Source organism: Podarcis tiliguerta (genome assembly GCF_965153285.1).
Source record: "Podarcis tiliguerta genome assembly, chromosome: Z".
Taxonomy (NCBI): domain Eukaryota; kingdom Metazoa; phylum Chordata; class Lepidosauria; order Squamata; family Lacertidae; genus Podarcis; species Podarcis tiliguerta.
Window position 1 is genome coordinate 34,350,322 of NC_139553.1, and position 20,090 is coordinate 34,370,411.

At 43.1% G+C, this 20,090-nt stretch overlaps 2 long non-coding RNA genes across 2 annotated transcripts in view; one reads left to right on the forward strand and one right to left on the reverse strand.

The window, feature by feature from the left end:
* LOC310668939 overlaps positions 1-20,090 on the reverse strand; it is a 59,288-nt gene that overhangs the window by 11,320 nt on the left and 27,878 nt on the right. The gene's annotated exons all lie outside the window — the stretch shown is intronic.
* LOC310668942 lies at positions 3,448-11,095 on the forward strand. Its single transcript, XR_014506916.1, has 3 exons — positions 3,448-3,593; positions 7,342-7,429; positions 10,535-11,095. It is a non-coding gene; the product is annotated as an uncharacterized lncRNA (long non-coding RNA).

Sequence of the window (20,090 nt, forward strand, 5' to 3'; positions counted from 1 at the left end):
CATCCCTGTAAATATAGGTAACAGCCATTAGTAACATATCATAGCTTTTGCATCTCATGCTCACTTTAGCCTATTTCCACAATCAGGGCAAGTCCACCAAAGTCCATTTCAAAGATCCTATTGTACAACAAAACCCAAATTCTCATATAGAGTGGCTACTAAAGTGTTCCAGTAAACAAATGGGGAAACATCTTGAAGGTTATGGTTCCTTTTGCAAGGAAAAACGGCAAGCCCAGGTACTCAAGTCAATGCCCATATATCATTTCTGCTATATATTATATATAATATTTTCCCCTTCATGAACATAATCCATAAATGGTTTCCATATCAACAGAAATAAATCTCATTCTGTATTCTGCCGATTACTCTTTAATAAGTCTCCTTCTACGACAGATTGAAAATCCATTCTCTGTTGTCCTTCCAGTGCCTCAAGCTAATTCTCTCCTCCACCAATATAAAACTCTGCTGTTTTCACTCTTCAAATGTCCTTTGGATCAGAGATATCATTCAACATTTATGAAAGATGTTAACCTTCCTGTGCTCAACCTTTCCCAGAACTGAGATGCAATCCCATCAGCTTCTCCTGACACTATTTGTCTGTGATTATATCCTAGATGTGGTTTTTTTAAAAAAAATATTCAAAGAATAAGCATCATTTGTAAACCAAGGTAGGAAAAAAGAGGTACACAACCTCAGATGAAATTCATTCAGCACAACCTCTTGGATGTTCCTAATCCTTTGGTTCTCCAGTGTTAAATATTATTCTTTTAGACCAGAGATGAGGAACCTATGACCTTCCACATGTTGATGCAACTCCCATCATGACCATTGGCCTGCTGACTGGGGCTGACAGCAGCTACAGCCCAACAACATCTGGAGGACCACAGGTTCCCCATCCCTGTAATAGGCCCTATGTGAGCATCTCTCCTCCAGGTTTCAATTTCATCTCTCTTTTATTCGTCAGTGCCTGCTCCACCCATCTATCCCTCAGATCCTAACTTTTCTAGCCTTCAGATCTCTTTCTAGTCCCTCAGATCTCTTCCCACTGGCCTTCATCTTACCTGTTCAGCACAATTGTTACTGTCCTCTCTTCATTTCCACTGCACAGCCTTTCCTATCTCCACAGATTTGATTTTGCCAGCCAAAATGACTTTTCATTTCCCTTACCCAAACCACACTGTTAGTCAATATTCTATAGCTGACAGCTTCACCAGAGCAGTTAGAATGTACATAAATGAATCTGTGGCTGGATTAACACCATTCTTCAGCAACAGGAAGGAACATCTGCACAACAGCACAACCTTGTGCTTGATATATATTAGGATATATTAACTGCCATATTCTGCTTCTTTACTTGCAGTCATTGCAGTTTACAATTCCAGGTTTTCCAGCAAATGCACACTACTATAGATATTATTATTTGTTTGTTTAGCCAAAACTATTAAATATACACCTGAAGGACGGGGGAAGATCACCGGCCTATGAATGCATTCATAGTATCAAAGGGTTACTAGTCTGTGTTAGGTGATTGTGAAGACATATCTTATTTAAAGGAAAGGGAGGGGTGTCTTTATCCAGGACACCCGCCACTGAAGCTGCCTAAGCTCTTAACCGTGATTCACAGGTGATAGCAGTTGATGGGTCATATCCGTTCTCTTTTGTGGAAGAGCTGCAGAATCACCGTGGTGCCCCCTAGTGGTGGTGCCCCCTAGTGGTGTCTTGCATTTTGCATGAACGCAAAAACGTAAAGATGGAGTTATCGCTGCTGCTTGTCCCTCTGCTTAAAAGCTCAATAACTTTGACCTGCCCCCCCCAAAAAAATTGGGGGCACTGGGCAGATCTTTGCACCCCAGTGTTGCATATGCTAAAGACGGCTCTGGGAAAGACGGCTCTAGAATGATTAACACATCCCTGGTGAAAATGTTAAGATGCAAAAATTTGGGGTCCTCACTTCTAGTTTCTTATTTGTCTGATCTTCAGTTCAGTTTGCCACATTTCCACATCAATTTGTGTGTTTTTTTAAAATAAAACAGAATAAACAGTCCTTTTGAATATTCACCAGTATTTTAATAAACATTCCTCCTAATATACACATCTTTCTATGCAACTTTGGCTAGTGTGCATCCTTTTTAAAGCAATCTTACCTAATAATGCATTCTTGCATGCCATTTATTTGACTGGAGAACAGCATCTCAAAATTCAGAGAAGTGCAACTTTTCAAGGACATCTGCATTTTCATTCGCCTATTATTTCAGGAAGGGGAAACAGAATTTCTTCCCCCCATCTCTAACTATGGACATTGATGTCAGAATCTTAGATAGCCTCATTGCCACACAGCTCTTCAAGTAAGCTTCTGGGGTGACAACTATTGAACCCTAATTACTATATATCACTCTGATTGATTGATATGCTGCCCTTCATCTGAAGATCTCAGGGAAGCTCACAGCATAAAAATACAGAATAAAACCACAAAGAACATAATAACAATACAAACAAAACAATAATCCCCCCTCCCAAAAAAAATACCCACATTTAAAAGGACATAGACGGTTAATCAGCCCAAGGCCTAATTGAAGAGGATGTATAATGAAAGCGACAAACCTCCCTGGGGAGAGCCACTTTCAACAACATGCCTTTAAGCATGTGTTTTAACAACATGCCTTTAACTTCTAACAACATGCCTTTAAGCATCCTGGAAGGTAGAAAGGCAAAAGAGGCTTGAGCCCAGGAATCAGCCTCTTTTCCTTTTGGCCTTAGGCCCGCCCCCGGCCGGCCGTCCATTGTCCTCCCTGGCCAAGGTCGGGTCAAAGGCCAGCTCAAGCAGGTGGGTGGCATCCGCCCAGGTGAGCCTCACTCGGTGCTGCAAACCCTGCCCACCTGTGGGGAAGGGAAGGCAGATATTGCACATTCTTTTCATGTTCCTCCCCTACAAAGGGAGAAAGATAGTGTTATGAGTTTGTGGGTGTCAGACCACTGTGAATTCCTGGACCAATAAGTGTTCTTAGATCTAATTAGCACAAACCCTGGGTAACCACCTGGAACCCCTGGAATCTTGCACAGCTTGGAGAATTTAGGTGGCGTGCAACAATATTATTTCTTCCCTGAACACCAAAATAAAGGCTCATGCAAAAAGAAGGGCAGAGCAATCATAAACTACTCTAGTTATGCAGGAATAGACACACAGCCACATCATGCCCTATCCAATCTGTGCTCCAGAAGGGAGGGAGAAAGCACAGTCGCAGATTTAAAAAAAGATGTTAAAATGACAGACACACCTCCTCCCTCAATTAGGGACTGGGCCAGCAGTGATGCCCTCATGCCACCGATACACAGAGGGAGCCAGTGAAGACATGATGGAGACACACCCTTGCATCACAATGTTCACAGCAATACCACAGTACAGGGGTGGGTGGTGCTCACTGGGACTGTTAGTGAGGAAGGCAGGGAACTCAACAGTAGGTGGAACCAGATCCAATGACAGGAAGAAACAACTATTTTGTCCATGCCTTCTACCCTGCAGAGGCAGCACTGAGAATAAGGAATAGGGAGCTGGCATACACTTCTACTCACTGGAGCTCTAAAAAGGAAGTAAGGCAGGTAGCAACAAGCTGAGAGCAGTGGGGCAGGGCACTCTTCCCCCTAAGAGACCAACCCTTGAAACAAGTTTGGATTCTCTTGTGCTGCTCTCAAAAACTGTTTTAGGAGACCGGTACACACACGGAGGAGGAAGGGGAGCCCAAAGAAAACACTGCGCCCACAAAGCTCCCTAGGAACAACACCTGCAGAGAGCATACATAGTCCGTCTGAGCAAAGGACTCAAGATCCAGCTAGGAAGGGAAATACTCTTTTTATAAGCAGCCAAAAAACAGTCAAAGAGGGCAGCTACAGACCCACACAGACAGCATCCCATCTATGACTCCATCCTACTTCTGCCATTATGTTGCTATAGCCTCACTGGCGGAATTTCTCCCCTGGTAGGGCACTGTGTCTGAACACACACACACACACACACACACACACACACCGTGCTTTCCGCACCAAACCCTCTCTTTAATGCTAAATCAGAACAAACAGCGATTTGGGTTTTCTGCTACACAAAAGGTAGTTTGGAGTGATGAGCTGCTTGCTGATACAGGGAACAAGAAGGATGCTGTAATGTGTCTTGTAATGTGCTAATACCTCTTGCTTGCCTGAATTGAGATTATGCAGATGTATGGGTGCCTCTGGCTTTTGTGTGGCTGGAATGTAGTCTATTGTACAAAGGTAAGAGTCACATCTGTTGCTTGACTTACTTTTGCCTCTGGCTCCACCCAGTGCTGGCATGAGGCATCCAGAAGTTTGCCTGTGAAGTTATGGGGCTGTTGGTTTTCCACTCCATCTTGCAGGATAGAACAGCCTTCGCCAACCAGATGCTTTGGACTACACCTCCCATAAAAAGTGGTGTTGGGGGATGAGTGTTCAGACCCCTGGGCTCTCACTTGTGGGGTGCCTCAGGGTTCCATCCTCTCCCTGATGCTTTTTAATATCTATATGAAGCCGCTGGGAGAGATCATCAGGGGGTTTGGGGTGGGTGTCCATCAATATGCAGATGATGCCCAGCTCTACCTCTCTTTTAAATCAGAACTAGTGAAGGTGATGAAGGTCCTGTGTGAGTGTCTGGAGGCAGTTGGAGAATGGATGGTGGCTAACAGATTGAGGTAGAATCCTGACAAGACAGAAATACTGTTTTGGGGGTGACAGGGTGTGGGCAGGTGTGGGGGACTCCCTGGTCCTGAATGGGGTAACTGTGCCCCTGAAGGACCAGGTGCGCAGCCTGGGAGTCACTTTGGACTCGCAGCTGTCCATGGAGGCCCAGGTCAATTCTGTGTCCAGGGCAGCTGTTTACCAGCTCCATCTGGTACACAGGCTGAGACCCTACCTACCCATGGACTGTGTCTCCAAAGTGGAGCATGCTCTAGTTATCTCCCACTTGCACTACTGCAACACACTCTATACGGGGCTACCTTTGAAGGTGACTCAGAAACTACAACTAATCCAGAATGTGGCAGCTAGACTGGTGACAAGGAGCCGCCGCCGGAATTATATAACACCGGTCCTAAAGGATCTTCATTGGCTTCCAGTGCATTTCTGAACACAATTCAAAGTGACCTTTAAAGCCCTAAATGGCCTCAGCCCTGAAGGAGCATCCGTACCCCCATCGCTTGCCTGGACACTGAGGTCCTCCTCTGAGGGTCTTCTGCTGGTTCCCTCATTGTGAGAAGCGAAGTTACAGGGAACCAGGTAGAAGGCCTTCTCAACAGAAGTGCCCTCCCTGTGGAACACCCTACTTTCAGATGTCAAGGAGACAAAGAACTATACAACTTTTAGAAGACATCTGAAGACAGCCCTGTATCAGAAAGTTTTAATGTTTTATTATGTTTTATTATGCAGGGTAATAATAATAATAATAATAATAATAATAATAATAATAATAATAAAAGCCCTAGCCAACATGGCTGTATGATGATGGGATTGTCATGAGACATTCTTGTTGGCTAAGTATGGAGAATGTGATCCTGCAGGTGTCGCTACAGCTTCCATTATTCCTGACTATTGGCCATGTTAGCTGTGGTTGATGGAAATGGGGGTCCACCAGCATCTGGAGGGCCAAAGATTCCTCATCTCTCACGTAGATGTTACTAAAGTTTTGTTTTTGTTTTTTTGCTTGATCCAGATTAGACACCGTTAGAGTCTGTCCCTGTTATTGTGGTTCCTCTTGCCTTTGTTTCCATGACATGCACACACACAAAAAACCTACACAACTCATTTGCTTGAATTCCCTTTCATGATATTTAAGAAATTATGCCCCACTTTTTGAAAAAAAAACTTCTCTACAAAGCAGCTTACAACCATATTCAAAATCACAACAATATTACTGTATATGACAATCACAACATTTATAGCAAGAAGTACTGGACATGATGGCTGTATGAAAGGTTTGTGCATGGACCTCAAGATTTGCCTAGAATTTGTATCTATTAATGAGTCATTCTGTGCTCTCTCTGCTTCAGTCTGGGTTCCCATTTCCAAGTCGCTCTGTATAGAACAACGCTTTCTATTCACTACAGTGCAGAATCTAAAAATAGCTTTAACCACTTTCCCCCTTTGGGTTCAAGTGGATGAAATTTGCAGGAGGAGGAGCCCTTCCACAGTGGATTAAGCCAGCACAATTGCATGCAGATAACATCCAAAGGTTTCCATGCGGATCACTTTTACAATTGTTTTAAAACAGAGGGAAAGTCTATAATTTTTTTCATTTTCTGCCAGAATTAGGTGCAGTTTGTAGGCATGGTCATCCTTATGAATCTGCTCAGCCATTGTGTACAAAGGATGTTTGATTAGTTGGCCTTTGGCTGTTAGATCCAGCAGTGCTTTTCTTAGGACGAGATGGGGATGCTATTTAAAGCCAATGCTACAGGATGAGCCTTCACAGCCAATCTTGCCAGAGAGGGAGAGAGATATAACTCTCTCTCTTTTTCAGAAGCCAGCATATTGATTGAATCCCCACCCCATATTCAGCCTAAATTAAACACTTTTCTCTTTTCAGGGCTGCTCCAAACTTTATTGAAGAGGGATTAGGCATAGAAAGCCTTAAGATAAAGTGTATTATTTCAAAATTAATTTAAAATATTGAAACAGAGCGCTCCAACTTTTTTGTTCCATCATTTTAATTTATGTGGTTAAATTATTATTTTTAAATAATTATCAATGGATTATGTTCTGACCAAAACAAAACACTACCCTGCACATTCAATAGAAACAACAAGTTTCACCCTTAGATTGTTATTTTGTGACCCTGGTTCCTCTTGGCAGATTTGCTTAGGAATTAATAAATTAGCAGTGTATGTTTACTCAGAATCTAGTTCCATTGTTGTTATATGGGGCTTATTCCCAGGTTAGTGGATATATGTTCACACACACACACACACAAATATCTCTTATAACTCAACCATCGGCCCTTTTCTTGGTATGTATCAGGGTGGGGAAAGAGAATTTACATTCTGCTGTGGTTACTTGTATTGCATGCAGCATTCTTTAATTTAGAGAGAAAACTGGATTTCCACGGCTGCACTCACACCGGTGCCGTTATGAAATGCTATAACTTAGCAAACACTATGCATAACTTACTACAGATCAAGGCCTTTCATCTTGTAGATTGCAATCCAAATCATGCTGTAAGTGTGTTTGTCATTCCCCACAGAAGCAGTTCATTTTATTCTGGGGAAAACAGAAGGGGAGGGGGGAGGAAAACCCTGCCATTTTCTGAGCCCCATACTGAGTTTTGCATGGCTTTCTTTGCAGAAGTGCTCACACGGTTCATTAAGGAGAGACTATAGTACTGGGGAGGGCCCGGAGCTCAGCAACTGAGAACCTGCTTTGCATGCATAAGGTTTGTCTAATCCATGGAATCATTGGTTAAAAGGATGCCTTGTAGACAGGGCCGAAAAAGTCCTGGCAGTGTAGGATTTTTCTATCATAGTTTTTTATTGATTTTCATACAATTTAACAAATTCAATTCAGTTTCCATACTATAGTCCCTTAGCATTTTGACTTCCCATCCTCACTTCCATGATGTTTCTGTTCAAATCATTTTATCTACTGCCTTAAATAGAATACTTATTTCTGTAACATATATTCTCCATTACATTTTTTTTTTATCATTCTCATTTCCAGTCCTGCCTGCAATTTGGTTTAGTTATACTGTAATATTTTCTTAGGTAATCCGAAAAGGGTCTCCACTCTTCCACAAACCTTTCAATTTTTTGGTCTCTTATTTTTTGCCATCAATTTCATCATCTCCATATAGTCCAGTGTTTCCCAAAGTGGGTGACCTTGCAACCAGTCAAGGAGATAAGAATAACTGCGGCAGTTTCCTCTTCCTGGGAACTTCCGGAGAACTCAATAGACAGGAGGAGAGTGAGGGCAAAACAAGACTTAATTGCTTCTGCTTGGCACTGTCCCTAGCTCCCTGTTTGGGATTCCTGCCTTCCACCCTACCAGTCCCAATGGATACCAGACACCAAAGGAATCTGGCAACCTGCTGCGAGTCAGAACCAAAATCATTAAGTAAACAGACCAATAGTACTTGGTAGTGCCATGCAGACATCCAGTGAATGTTTCTGTGCAGGGTGAGGACAGAATTGTGGCCAGTGTCCCTGATTTCCACATGGTCAGTATGCACATTATATACACATAGGTTCTCTCTATAAAATATGCAAAAGACAGGGTCCCAATGGTACATTATTCAGTTCAGCAAGATGGCAATTAAAGTAGTCCCAATTCCTGCCCACAAATTCACCGAATCTCTGCACAAGGCTACCAAAAGGCAGTACTGTGTCACACTGGGGGACAGGGGGTGGGCAGGTGTGGAGTATTCCCTGGTCCTGAATGGGGTAACTGTGTGGGAGTCATTTTGGACTCACAGCTGTCCATGGAGGCACAGGTCAATTGAGTGTCCTGGGCAGCTGTCTACCAGCTCCACCTGGTATGCAGGCTGAGACCCTACCTGCCCACGGACTGTCTCACCAGAGTGGTGCATGCTCTGGTTATCTCCCGCTTGGACTACAGCAATGTGCTCTATGTGGGGCTACCTTTGAAGGTGACCTCCACATGGGGCTGGAAGGTGACTCAGAAATGACAACTAATCCAGAATGCGGCAGCTAGACTGGTGACTGGGAGTGGCCGCCGAGACCATATAACACCGGTCCTGAAAGACCTACATTGGCTCCCAGTACATTTCCGGGCACAGTTCAAAGTGTTGGTGTTGAACTTTAAAGCCCTAAACGGCCTTGGCCCAGTATACCTGAAGGAGCGTCTCCACCCCCATCGTTCTGCCCACACACTGAGGTCTAGCGCCAAGGGCCTTCTGGTGGTTTCCTCGCTGCAAGAAGCAAAGCTACAGGGAACCAGGCACAGGGCCTTCTTGGCAGTGGCGCCCGCCCTGTGGAACGCCCTCCTATCAGATGTCAAAGAGATAAACAACTACCTGTCATTTAGAAGACATCTCAAGGCAGCCCTGTTTAGGAAAGTTGTTAATGTGTGACATTTTAATGTATTTTTAATCTTTGTTGGAAGCCGCTCAGAGTGGCTGGGGAAGCCCAGCCAGATGGACGGGGTACAAATAATAAATTATTATTATTATTATTATTATTATTATTATTATTATTATTATCTAAAAAAATAACATCATCAGAAGAGAGACTCAATCGTACAGGGCCCCTCTTGCATCACAGTATGTACCCTGCAGCCATGGAGGCGAATCCTATCACAGATCCCAGTAGCTTGTTGGGGAGTCTCTTAAGGTACTGGCCCTAGGATATAGCCCATTTGATTGCTCTGCCCTCCAGAGTCCTGAACAGACGCCCTCTTGCTCCAGACTCTCCACAGTCAAACCTGGTTTTTTAAAGCAGCAGTGGTAACAGAAAGCCTGAAGTGAAGCCCAAACCAAAAGATGCAGCACTTGACTCATAGCCTGAATTCTGTCCTGGAGGAGAAATCATGAATCTCTAGATCTAAGCTAGGATGGAATAGCAGTGCCTTTCACACTGAATGGATATCACTGGTGACGCATCTTTCTGGATGCTTGGCTGGACAGTTCCTGTGCTGTCTCAGCAATCTACTGGCCTCAGCTGTAGATAGGGAATCTGAGTCTTTCAGCCCCAACACTGACGGTGATTAGACAGACACCTTGATAAGTTCAGTCTCAGTGGTGTGGCTCTCTAGTAAATGAAGTACTCCCATCAATTTTGCTACCCTCTTCCTTTGTCAGAGGAGAATAAGCACAGTAAACAAGTTTCTGCAGGGTAAGAAAGGACCCACTTTAACAGCAGCAGCGAAGAACAAAAATTAATGCAAGAAACTCATACAGCATATGTCATTGTCCGGTCTTGGCACCAAATTTCCTTGAACAAATTTCAGCTAAGCATGCCGACTGATAAATCCATGAGCATAAAGTGTAAATCTCTCACTCCAAGAGCCTATCTCGCCTAACACCACCCTGTTTATTGCCTATGTACTGCAGTTGCTGCACAACACTGTACCCACTTAGCATAACAATTCCATATTTCAAATCCAACTGCAGGTAACACTAATTACAAGAGAATGTTGTTTGGCATCTGAATTGAATGTATTTGTAAGCCTAACACAGAATTATCCATGAATGTTAAAAGATCTGTTGCTTATTAATGAGTGCAACACCCGTTCTATTCAATATTTTTGGACATGTTTTGGTCCAGCTTTCAAAAACTGAATATATCAGTCTTACAAATGCTGGCTCTGCTGCTACAGATGTTGTCAGCCAACAGAACTGGGAGGGCATTGGGGTGGGGGTGGGGGATAGAGGGAAGTTGCTGGCAAAAGCGGAAGATTTTTTTTATTGTAAAACTGCGTAGAAAAATGATGAATTGTCTTTGTGATATGTTCACAGGAAGGAGGAGGGCAAATGCTTTTGGCAGCCAAGTTAGATCTCGTTTTCTCCTCCTTTCTCTGCTAATAGATGCGAAATGGCTCGTGCCATTGTCCAGTCTTTTGAGGATAAGATGACTGCACTGTCAGATTTTTATCCCCCACTGATGACTCCTTTTTCTAAAGTGGGAATACGGAGAACAAGCTTCCCTTTAGATCTCTGTCGGTGGAGTAAGGCTCATGTATTCCCCAAGGATGGACTCAGGTAGCATTAAAACCATAAGCCCCTTGCTTTCTAGATATGGGGTGGACCTTGAGGGGATTGAAGGATACACACAGGTGTAGGAAGTAGGTCAAATGGATGAAATATTTGATCATAGAACTGGAAGAGATCATGGAGGTCATGTAGTCCAACCCCCTGCTAAATACAGGATCTGCAAATCGGATGAAACTACAGCCGGTTTGGGAAACCTTTGGCACTCTAGATGCTGCTGAACTACAACTCCCATCCTTACCAACCATCTCCCACACCTGAACTACAGCATGCCTGACAGACACCCACCCATTATCCCTGACCATTGGCATGCTTGCTGGGACTTATAGTACTTGCAGTCTCGCACCATCTGGAGGGCCACAGGTGCCCGATCCCAGATTTAGATAACACCATGTATATATTTACTTTGGAAATGTTCTGAGGACCATGTATAGCACCCTATAGATCAAAGAATGTGCCATTCTTCTCTGTGCCTCTTTGTCCACACCAGGCACTCTGGCAGCAGACACCCTGCTGTGTGTGCAGCTGCCTGCTCCCAGGTGAATCAGGAGCTGCCAAGGGGGCAACCAGTGCAGCAGTGGGCCAATGTGTATGGTGGCAGGGCCAGCCACGGTGCAAGAAGCATGTGGCTCGCCATCCTGAGACACCAAAGGGGGCAGGCAGAGAGAGGGGGCTCTGTATTGGCAGGGAAGGGCCCCCAAGAGATGAATGTGCTGCATGTTGCTGCCAGAAAAGGGAGCCACCTCCCTCCCAACCTCACAGCACCTTTGGGACCACTGTGGTCCAGTTGTGCCCTTCAGAATTTCTGCCTGGGGTGATGTCCCCTACTGCCTCCCCATGCTATGCCTCTGCAGTCAACCAAAATGCCAGGAAAACCAATCAAAGAACTGGACAACTTGGATGATAGCTGTCTGAATGACTGTTAGCAACAACAGGTAAAAAGGAACTCTAGTTGGTGAGGGGGAATTGGAGAGGGCTGGTGTTTGTGAACTTCACTGGATGCTGAATGGATTATCTCTCAACAGCAAGTCAGCATTCCACGGCATGTAGGACACTCTGTCTTCATTGGGCTGTTCCCCCATTAAGTCCCCCACCCCACTAAAGATTTTTGTACTTTTGAAAATCTTGAGGTTGCCCTAAGATGGTTGATACCTCCCTCTTGTTTATGGGTGATGCCATTCTGGCTACATAAGGAATGGCACTCACAGCCTAGACATCAGAAACAGATAGAAGCAGAGCTCATATTTAAAGCCTCATGAGATCCATCAGTGAGAATCCAGGATATATGACATCACACCAGAACAAATGGTTGTTCTGCAGCCAAGGATATATGGCTACAATATCTTTTGACACAGTCTCCCGAACTACTTATGAGTGGAGACTGCATAGAGTAACACCTGGTTGCTAACACACAATTGTTGCTCAATAAAGCAGTAGTGAGTCTAGTATGAGCAGTAATGACACAGAAGAAATAGAAGAAATGGCAAGTTTACCTGAAATGCTTCTATCTGGCTGTCAAAAGAAAAAAAAAATCTGAAAAGGAGCTGTGATGTTTATAGCATTCACTGTCTGTGATGTTAGCTGTAGAAGCAGCAATGAGAGGAAGAAAGTGGTGTGAAAATACAGATACAAGGGAATGTTTACAGCAGATTTTTTCTCCAACACAAAATAAGGACCAAAATAATATCTGAAATAAGAGCAGTGCCTGTTGTATGAAGGCAGCTCGTCTTCCTTATGCTCCCTGATCGCACTCTTAACCCCTTAGAAGGCCCAGGAGTGGATTGGTTTGTATTGGAGGTCGGATGTGGGTGGGGAAAGCCATTTCTTTGCAAAAGAAGGAAAGAAATTACACAGAGATGCCAGGCATTAAAAAAATTATTGAGCCAATTACAGCACTACTTAGTACAAAAAGAAAGAGGGAAGGAGCAAAATGGACAAAATTAATCATGGATGCATTTGACCCACAATGCTTGTAATGAGTATTTAAACACTCCTTTTGAGAAGAACAGGGGAGGGAGAGAAACAAGCAAAAAAAAATAAAAACCCCAACTCCACAAAAAAATGGTTATACTAAAAAGTCAATTCTGGAACTTGAATTATTATTTCCTTTTCTGTAATTAATTTTAGCCTAGAAGAGACATTAAATACTGCTTCACAACCTAAATACATTGTTTGGGAGAGCTCAGAATGGAGACATTATTTCCCAGTTATTCTTTTTCATTCCGACTCGACCCAGGTATTTATTTATTTATTTATCCTAAAGCAATAGGTATATAGAGAAAAAAGGTAAAGTATAGGGGTGGGGAATCTTCCCACTTTTGGTGGGAGGCTCCCACTAGCAGAGGGAATGGGAAAATTGTCCCTGCCTTACAGGGCTCCTGATCTGAGTTCTCTGGCTTCTTATAACAGAATCGGCGCATCACACATTCAGGCACATGGTGCTAATTGGATAGACTTCATCTTGAATATACAGTGGTACCTCAGGTTACATACGCTTCAGGTTACAGACTCCGCTAACCCAGAAATATTACCTCGGGTTGAGAACTTTGCTTCAGGATGAGAACAGAAATCGTGCAGCGGCGGCGCAGCAGTAGCAGGAGGCCCCATTAGCTAAAGTGGTGCTTCAGGTTAAGAACAGTTTCAGGTTAAGAACAGACCTCCAGAACAAATTAAGTTCTTAACCCGAGGTACCACTGTAATTTCATTCTGATCTCTGCACTAAAGGGGATTTTAAAAATGCATATCTGTTTATCAACAAAATATTTCTAACTGAGGAGTTTAGAAACCTCTATGTCCTCAGTGCTAAAATAGATGTTACTTTCATTGTGTGATTAGGTAAAGGTGAAGGACCCCAAGATGGTTAAGTCCAGTTAAAGGCGACTCTGGGGTGTGGCACTCATCTCATTTTTCAGGCTGAGAGAGATGGCGTTTGTCCACAGACAGCTTTTCAGGTCATGTGGCCAGCATGACTAGACCACTTTTGGCACAACAGGTCACCATGACAGAAGCCAGAGTGCACCGAAACATTGTTTACCTTCCTGCCACAGCAGTATCTATTTATCTACTTGCACTGGTGTGCTTTCGAACTGCTGGGTTGGCAGAGGTAGGGACAGAGGAACGGGAGCTCACCCCGTCATACAGATTCAAACTGCTAACCTTCCAATCGACAAAAGGCTCAGTGGGTTAGACCACATCGCCACAGCAACTATATCAAGAGATGCTTTTAGTAGGCACAAGAGGTGGGTGCAACTTTCAATGGAACTATATCACGGGGGGGGGGGTTAACCCTTCCTTTCTCCAGCTGGGGCATTTTGGTGCTGGGAGATTGGGAAGTGCCTGGACCCTTTAAAAAATACAACCTTTGACTGAGTGCTCCAAGAACTAGGGGTGAGCCAAGAAATTTTGGAGCTTGAGGCAAAAGGCAAGATGGCATTTTCCCTTCCCCATTCCATAATGCTGAAGCTTATTGGACTGGCAGTTGAATCTTACTTTAACTCTGGTTATCAGGAAATGCCCAAGCAGCTGCCTAGCTTAGGTGGTGTTTGGCAAGCTGAACAGCCTACATAGCTCTGCCTTCCAACACAGGTGAATGACTTAGGAAGGATGGCTTGGGAAGGAAGTGAACTTCTGCTGCTTAATGCATCCACAAACCTGCTTCCTGAGGCAGCAACTTCCCTCTACTCTTGACTGTAGTACCTCAAGGACTGCCTCTGCCCCATATGAACCAACCTGGACCCTGTGGTCATCTGGGGCCCTTCTTCATGTTGTGTGTCCTTGTTTCTCAATTTGATCCTTTTACATGGTTTCGTATGGTTTGTGGAATTTTATGTACTGTGATTTGCTGTTATTTTTCTTGATTATAGATTAGTCATTCTTTATTGTAATTGATAAGTGTAAACTGTTTAATTATCATTTGCTGATGTTTAACTTTACTGTTTACCAATAGATTTTAATATATTATTGAATATTGCTTTATTTGATATACGTTTATTTTAAAGTTATTGTGACCTTTTTATATTGGATCAGATTGTTACTATTTGGTGTTTTATTGTGTTTCTATGTGTGTTGGAAGCTGCCTGGAGTGGCTGGGGCAACAAAACCAGATGGGCGGTGGATTAATAATAATAATAATAATAATAATTACTACTACTACTACTATTTCTAGGTAGGCACATGATAGGAGCTGAATCTCACATAGCTTCCCTGTAAGATTGCTAGAGAGAACTCTGAGAGACACTCCCATTGTGTCCTGGTGGGGGAGGGTGTAGCCATATAAAATCTCCTCACCTGTCTTGGCACTTCCTCTTTGCTCCTTCACCTCATGTAGAACACATGCTAAGTCTAAGCCTCAGTTCTGACTCCATTTTAAACTAGACCAAAGTATGTCTTTGTAACTGGATTACCATTTTAAGCCTGCCTGAACAACGCTGCTGTTATCTGTTACTCTTCAACAAGTATTCTGAGTGAGTAAATGTTATTTTTTTCCCTTTCAAGGGTTGCCATATTTCAAAGAGGACACATTTGCCGACTTCTACTTTTAGCTATGGATTGCTATGACGACTCTCATTTTACATACCCACGAAAAAGAAGGTGCATCCTGGAAAAAGAGGACAGATGGCAACCCATAGAGGAAATAAACTTTACAGAAGGCACTGAGTTAAAAAATATATATGAGGGGGTACTTAGTGCAATAAGGGGAGACCTCAGGGAATGGTTGCTGCACATGTTCTGCTGAAAAGAGAGAAATTAATCCCCTAAAATGTGGGTACATGCACACCTCTCGGTATTGCAGCTGTGAGTCTTTGCCGAGGGTATTATTAACTTGGACCATGTCCTGCGTGCAGGAGAAAAGTGACAAACTGGATACTTGCGACCAGCATTAAAATTCTGGGTGGCTGTTAAAGTGTTTTGGAGACAGAGAGCGAGACAGAGAAAATATACTTTACAGGATATGAAACAGCTGCCCTTCAGCTGGTGTCCCTCACAGATTGCATCTATCGCTTACAGATTTCACAGATTACATTTGTGATGCATGTTACCCTGGGAAGTCAATCTGACCAGACAACACGAGAGGCTTAAATTCAGCCCAACTTTATTCTGTCTGGTTTTATAGAACCTAAGTGAAATATTGCCACTAACTGGCCAAAAAAAAAAAAAAAAAAGTTTTCCCATGACCCAGTGATAGAAAAATGATTGAGAACTCTCAGCTTCTTGATACTATGTTGCCAACCTCCCCTGAACAGTTAATCAAACTTTTAATTGGGGAGGGGGGACAGACAATCCGCTCACTGTTTGAAAGTACACATGAGATTGCCACATTCAGCTGTTTTATAAAGGAGCTCTAGGAAGAATGCTGATGGGGTAGTGACAAAATTCAGTTCACATTTAAAGGCGACCCTAGCTAATTAACATTTTCCAAAACAGTAAATGAGCCAAAGCATAGTCAGCCAATGAAATTTACATAGCTACAAATTTTGCAATGCAGTTCTGCAGCCAAGTAAATGATATACTAGGTTAAAGTGTGCATATAAATGTATGTATTAATGAAAAGAACATACAAAAAAGCATTATATTAGGTGACACAGGGCTCTGCCCCTGCTCTCTCTGCTCACCAACCCCCTCTGCTAACTCTCCACCCTTTACATCTCGAACAAAAAACTGGCAGCACCACTCACGACCAGCAACCTCCCATAGCACCAGTCACCCCCATGGTGCCCCTCACCTGACATCACAGTAACATCAGGCGATGCTTCCCTTTGAAGCCCCAATTGCTGGGACTTCAAAGTGAGACATGGGGCTTTTAAACAGTGCTTTGTAAACACACACACACACACCCAAGGAGATGTTTACAAAGAGCTTTCAAACTTCACTGCAGGTTGGATTGGGGAAACTGGATGCCCATCAGCAAACTAACCATGCCTGAATGCAACTGGGGGAGGCACTCCTCTCCCTGCTGCAGGCTGGGTAAAAGATCTTCCCAATCCACTGGACAAAGGTTCTCCCCACCCCTCGCCAGGTGAGTTTCATGGCTAGGGAGGGGCAAGCACTTTGGCCAACAGTTTGCTATCCATCCTCAGCCATCCATTAAGGAGATGAAGGTTATCACATAGCAGGAAGACTTATGTGGAAATGCAGAAAAGTGAACATGATTGGGGGCAAAGAGAAACAAAGACCCCCCCCCCTCTGCACCATACATTTAAAGTGCTATACTGTGGTACCTCGGGTTACATACGCTGCAGGTTACATACGCTTCAGGTTACAAACTCCACTAACTCAGAAATATTACCTCGGGTTAAGAACTTTGCTTCAGGATGAGAACAGAAATTGTGCTCCGGCTGTGCGGCAGCAGCAGGAAGCCCCATTAGCTAAAGTGGTGCTTCAGGTTAAGAACAGTTTCAGGTTAAGAACAGACCTCTGGAACGAATTAAGTACTTAACCCGAGGTACCACTGTAATACCACTTTAAACCGTCATGGATTCCCACAAAGAATCCTGAGAGCTATAGTTTGTTAAGTATTCTCTAAGGATTCTTAAAGGTAAAGGGACCGCTGACGGTTAAGTCCAGACTCTGGGGTTGCAGCGCTAATCTAGCTTTACTGCCAAGGGAGCTGGCGTTTGTCCACAGAGTTTCCATGCCATGTGGCCAGCATGACTAAGCTGCTTCTGGCGAACCAGATCAGCGCACGGAAATGCTGTTTACCTTCCCACCAGAGCGGTACCTATTTATCTACTTGCACTTTGACGTGCTTTCGAACTGCTAGGTCGGCAGGAGCTGGGATCCAACAATGGGAGCTCACCCCGTCACGGGGATTCAAACCGCCGACCTTCTGATCGGCAAGCCCTAGGCTCTGTGATTTAGACCACAGTGCCACCTAAGGACTCTTAGGAGGCCCCTATTCCTCACATAAAAGGACAATTCCCAGAGTTCCCTGTGAAGAGAGATTGATTGCACTGTGAGGGAATAGGGGTCTCCTGACAGTTCCCAGAACCCTTAACAAACCACAATCCCCTGGAATCTTTGGGGGAAGCCCTGGCTAATACGATGCTGTTTTAAGTGTATATTGCAGATGGGGCCTTAATCTTTGTTCAACACCTATGCAATGTTAAGTGCTTTTTGTAGGATGTAATCCACTGGGAGCAGTCAAATACAACATTTCTTTTTTTGCTAGAGTGGGCATGCAAGTGAATGTTTAGTCTTGCCAGTTGAAACTTCCTGTTCCTCCTGGCCTGGAGCATCCTCCCTTGCTTATGAATAAGACTGTGATGTCTTTATTCTTTTAGGAGGAATTTAAAAGGGGATCTTACCAGGAACATAGAATTCCATCTGAGGGAGATTGAACTGCATAATAGTAAGAGGTTCTAACGAGCCTGCAACAAGTTTTCTGCTGTATGAAGGGGAATGCACTCTGCTAAGTAAAGGAACTTGCTAGTGCAAGTTAGGAAGGATATTAATAAAATTCTCCTGCCACCCTGAACATTCCAACACTTTTATAAATAAATAAGAACATTCCTCAGAACCACAACATAGCAACTGCTCAGTTAAGCATTCCAATCCCCACTCAGCCATGAATCTCACTGGGTAACCTTGAGCCAGTCAAGTCACTCTCAGCATAACCTGCCCTCACAGGGTTTCTGCGGGAATAAAAGGAGGAGGAGAGAATGGTTTGTAATGGTGAGCACCTTGGAGGAAAAAGGTAGTGTATAAAAGTAGTAAATAAAATAAAAATATATATAAAAATATGACTTGTTATGACATTTGTCATCTACATAGTGACAGTCAGTGCACTAGCATTTGTATAACAGGAAAGGGGTCAGAGAGCAGCATATGTAGCATTTGCAAAGTTCAAAAGAAAGAAATACCTTTCTGTATGCATTTGCAAAGTTCGCTTTGTGAGTTAACTGTGATCCAGCTCAGTGACATGAAGGCTTTGAAAGATTTAAAAGAGAAAGATGTATCATACCAATATAACCACTTTCTGCACAACAGAACACAATTATGAAACAGCAATGAGCAAGTGATGGAAAGATAAGTAGCAATTAGGTTTCCCTTGCTTGTGACTCTGAAACCTTATGTTCCTCACTTCCTGGAACCAATAGGTATAGCAGGACTTCTTTCTCTAATTGGATTCTCCCCCCTCCCCCAATGAGCCTTTAAACTCTTGCTGGCAATAAACCTCTACTGTCTGCCTATATGGTGTGATCATCAGACTTTTGAGTGGCAGAGGGTGGGGTGGAATAGGGAGAAAATTAAAAATAAATGAAAATAAAAATAAAATAAATAAAATAAAATAAAATTTATAATTTTTTTTTAAAAAATCCTATTTTAAAATTACTCTCTCAGATGCAATGAAGGAACAATGCAGTCCATCAACGCATAACGGAGACACTTTGCAATTTCTCTGTCGTAATCAAACCAATAGGAAGAAAATATCTTGAAGTGCACTGTGTAGTATCGGGAGGGAAATGGAAAGCAAGCAACAAATTAGAAAGACAGAGCTTTGGAGTGGAAGTTACTTTGGGTCAAAGGGAATAAGGATGTAAAAATGGAAGCAGGTTTTAAAATATGCTTGCTGTTTTCATAGATCAAACCGAATACTAAAGGACAAACAGTGCCAAACAAAAGGGAAAGCAAATTTACACAAAGGATAGGAAGGAACGGTAAGAAATTAGATTCAGCTATGGTGTTGGTTCCATGTAGTATCAGGGTGAGTTTACCCATTCAGCATATAGCTACATTTCTGCAGCCAATTACCTGGCTTTCTGGGGGACACCTGTGGTTTTTGTTTATAAATATAGGAGTAGTCACATTCAATGAGTGTTCTATGTACACAGTAGCTGACTTGTTTAAGTCAACAAGTGTGCACTTGCAAACACACAAACAATTGTTTCACACAAGCTCTTGTGCATGTGTAGGGATGGCAAGTGCCTATGTTCAATGTAATGTGTGCACAAGCTAGGAATAGGGGATAAATATGGTTCCCTTTGCATTTAAATGCAAATCTACTTAATTTGCACTTTCCAAAGATATGCATGAACTGAGAAAATTATCCTTCAGAATCTGCACTTCTTCAAATCCTCCAGCCAAGCAATGGATACAAAAATGCATTTACTGGAGGATGTGTGCAAAATATGCATTTATTTGTGAAAGCAGCATACAAAAATATTCTGCAAAAATGTGTATATTGGGGAAAATTGCATATACACGCATATACATATGAAGTATTGATAATATTAAATGGTATATATGAACTGCAAGCAGGGGAAAGGGGTTAAGCTTTGTTTCAAAACTTTCTCATCTCCTTGTTTTAAAAAACACATATTTCTCCCTTATTTTATAGCTCAGGTGTCTCCCCCCCCCCCCCCATGCACATTCT